Consider the following 4,303-nt stretch of genomic DNA (forward strand, 5'->3'; position numbering starts at 1 on the left):
AACCGGTTTTCAATTCATCGAAACTCTTGAAAAGTTCCTTTGCTTTTACAGCGAAAGCACCTGCCAACAAATTGGAACCATAATCCCCTCCATCTGCCTCGCTCTCTATCTGGTAGTATATGCTCTGATCGAGGCCCTATTCTTATTATGATGATTTGGATATTGAATTGCCTTTGACTGATTCATCTTACCATTTTACTAGAGTTTTTTTTCAGTAAGTTTAACATGAGCGGAATTGGTGTACTTGACCAGTAGTGAACTCTCAGTTGTGTTCGATAGTCGGTTACGAGTTCCCATATCTTACGCAACCTTACCTTTTCTTACTATGGGCCAAATTGCGGAGGAAAGCAGAATCACTGTTTTTCGTAGAACTCACTTTTGCTACTGGAGAGTACCTTCCACCAGGTCAGAGCCATGGATCCAAAGCCTACTAGTTAGCTTTGAAGGTTTAGGCTTGAGAGAAATCTTGAACAGAACACCGCACTCCCTCCTATCAACTTATTCAGATTTGCTTATTTCTTTCTCTTTCGTTTTTGTAGATATAGGCTTTGGCGGATTCTCTCAAGGCTCGAGTGAAGTGACAAGCACATATTACCGGAAGCTAGTGATCCCGCCCGGCCAGCTCAGCATGCTTTAGAGCTCCTTGATTGGTACGAGGTAGTGATAGCAAGAGGCAACTCTCAATTGTTGTAATATAGAGACCTCTTTCAATGATTATAGATCCAAAGGATCGTTATTGATAGGAAACTGCCAGTAGCCCTTGACTTTTACTTGAAGAATTGAATCCGCCTTCTTCTTCTTATTCTTCTGAAAGTCTCCCAGGCGTGGTATCATCGGATCCACAAGGTCAATTTGTATGCATTGGTTCGGAAACCGGAAATGCCAACTACTCACTTCTTGCTGAGGATGAAGGTGCCATGGGTGATAGCGCCAGCCATTCCCTCATTGAAAAGAAAGCGCCAACCCTGCTACTAAAGCTAAGGCCAACCGCAGCCCGGTGAAATGAAATGCGTATGCAAAATAACATAGATTAATCTTGATGCGATCGATGCAGACACACTTCTTTTCTTAAAGGCTACAGTCAGAAACAACAACTTCGCAAATCACCCTAAGAGTGCCATACGAAAAAACAAAAGCAACTGTGGGTATAGACCAATTTCCTGCCCCAGAAGAGGCTCAGCCTACCAAACCCTGCTCTTTGCCTGCTTACCGAGCTCTCCTCATACCGAGTATCTAGGCATTTCTTCTCACAGACCGGTTGGGAGAAAGTTGGCATTCTTTAATATGTCACTGGGGACCCGTACTTACTTGATGGAATGGATGGGATGATGTGTTTCAGTTCAGCCAGTAGTGGAGGTTTCCTCGGCCTAGTCGCGTAAGAGCCCCCTTCTTTTTCTAGTTAGTTGAAAGAAAAGCAATGGGGAAGGTTGGCTTACCAGTTAATTGGTCTGTATCATATCTTGCTATGGTGGGACATCCTCTTCAGTTTAGGTATCCGGGCTGGCTGTTAGCTTTAGTCGTTCGGCACTCTTCCTTCATTCTCATTCAACAAGGAGAAGTGTCTAATCAAAATCATTGGTTGAGCCTCGCGTATATTATATGATGTCGTGCTAGAATTGAACTAGCGTTTAAGGTCGATCAAGTTCAAACAATTCGGCTCTGCAAGATCAATCAGATATCAAGTAAGAGATAGGCGCTTCCTATTAGTTATAGACTGCTTCTGTGACAAGTGGATCCCTTTAGGTTTAGTTGTTAATTGTACTATTCTCTTCAATAATTAGGTCTTCCGTATTCCTATTGGGGTCAGTGGTCTTCACCACTCACTGAGTCTGGATTCGTTTCATGGGTATTATTTGATGAGTGATCATCAATCTCTTCCATTGCTCCTATGTGCTGCTATACATACAAGGTACATGGGCCATGGGGCCTAACACACACTATACAGCCCAGCCCAATACTCAACACTCCCCCGGCTAAAGATATCTAACATGCCTATCTTGTTACAAATTGCTAAACCCTCACAAGGACCTACTCGTTTAGTAAAACAATCAGCTACCTGTTCACTATACTTAATGTTACCCCCTTCTTCGACCGAACAATCTCAATCCGAAGGAAGTATCGAAGAGGTCCAAGATCCTTTACCTCAAATGCTTCTCCCAGTCTTGCCTTCAAACATTTTATTTCTTCAACATCGTCTCCAGTAATCACAATATCATCCACATACACCGCCAAAATGGTGATATGGATTCGTCTATGCTGGTACTGTATGATCTCCATTACACTGAGAGTAGCCCATACCACAAACAACTCTCCTGAACCTGTCCACGCCCGTGGCGACTGTTTCAAGCCATACAAAGATTTCTTGAGCCTACACACCTTCCCATCAGTCTGTTTGTTCCAAAACCTGGAGGAATGTCCATATGGATCTCTTCTTGTACATAACCACCATGAAGAAAAGCATTGTTCACATCTAGCTGATGTAAAGGCCACCCAAAGTAAGTTGACTGCGCATGAGATTAAGGTTCTCACCGTGTCCATCTTCGCCACTGGTGCTTTGGTCTCATCATAGTCTATCTCCCGTCTTCCTATAACCTTTTGCAATTAGCCTTGCCTTCTATCTATCCACCTTACCCTCTGGAGTTTGTTTTACGGTGAACACCCATTTGCATCCAACTGCTCTTTTTCCTGCTGGGAGTGGAAGAAGATCCCACGTCTTGTTCTTCTGAAGTGCACCAAGCTCCTCCTTCATTACGTCTTTGTTTCCACCGGGGATCCAGCTTTGCAGCCTTCCAATCCTTTGGAATAGACACTGATTGTAGAGATGCAATGAATGCTTTGTGTGCGGGTGAGACATAAGAGTCTGAAACTCCATTTGCAATGTCATGCTCATAGCCATATCGGACCGGAGGCTTTCCAGCATTAGTCCTAGTCTCTCTGCGTAGTGCAAGCGGCAATTCCAAAGAAGTATTACCACCTGTCTCATTTTAACCTCCATCTTGCTCTTGTGGCTCCTCCTCGACTACCTCAGGTTGCTCTTGTGGTTCTTCATCCAAGACCACTAGCGGTACAAGAAGAAGGGGTCCCGGCTCGGGGGCGGGGGTATCTTACTTCTTTTCCTCTGCGTTCGTGACAAGCTAGTAGGCACTCTTGTGTGGGTTGGCTCATTCCCCTGGAAAACGAATATTAAGAAGATAGATACCATTCCGTCGATACTACATTCATTCTTTCTGCTCAAAAAGAACAAAGCCTCTATTGTGGGAAAAGTCTTTGAAACCCGAAGTTCTAAAATAGAAAATGGAATGAAGAAGGGGTGTGACCTTATGGCCAACTATACTAGCTCCCCTAGAGGGATAATATAGCTCCTAAAGGATGATTGTTTATGGTATATTACCGTAATTGGAGAATTTGACCTAGTGTTGACTTGCTGCTATTCTGAGAAGGGGACCTTGCAAAGCTTGACAAGTTTTTTTTATATTTATCGATCCAATCTGTCTACAGATAGGCGCCTGCTGTGGCAGCAATTAATTAATCTCCGCCTTAGCATACAAGGACCATGGCTCGCAGCGGGTAGTTACGGTGGTTTTGAGGAGACCCGCTCAAGGTCGCTGGTTCGGAGCTATTCCGAGATCTCAAGGAGCGCCAAGCTCAATACGTGCAAGAAGAAAGAAAGGCTTCCACCTACGACTGCAGCTGCTGGTACTTTATCTCTGTCGCTTTCAACTCCCACTCCTTCGCCCTTTGGTTTCTATAGGAAGTGAGACAGAATAATATATCTTGTGTAACTAATCTTTCTTATCGAAAGGTTATAGTTCATAGATCATTTCTATAAGGACTATTTGAGCCATATCCGGTGCTTTGGACCTCTTTTAGCTGCTAGGTATCTACTGGGTTCAATCCCCACTTCCGCTTGAAATGAGTAAGTCAATCCTCTTGCTCGGCTGTGATACGAATACTATTCATACGCAGACCCGGATCCAAGATATGGGGCATAGACAGATAAGAATGGCTTCTGAGTTGCATTCATTGCACTCTGGAATGTGGGGCTCCTTGGCTGATGTGATGGAGCGGTATCAGCAGATACTTGCAAAGATCAAATCAAGAAGAAGAAACAAGGAAGTTAACTCCGCGCGATCGGCCACCTTAACACGAACAGCTTGGGACAGAGGTGTAATGCCTGACAGAGAATCAGCAATAGAATGAATTTTGCATGCATTTTTCATCGAGTGAAACTACTTGAATAAACTGGAAGTTTTAAACCAAGTACTCTTGAAATCGCTACCCCCTGGGATGGAAAAAGAGGCTC

Source organism: Triticum dicoccoides, chromosome 3B, assembly GCF_002162155.2.
Source record: "Triticum dicoccoides isolate Atlit2015 ecotype Zavitan chromosome 3B, WEW_v2.0, whole genome shotgun sequence".
Classification (NCBI taxonomy): Eukaryota; Viridiplantae; Streptophyta; class Magnoliopsida; order Poales; family Poaceae; genus Triticum; species Triticum dicoccoides.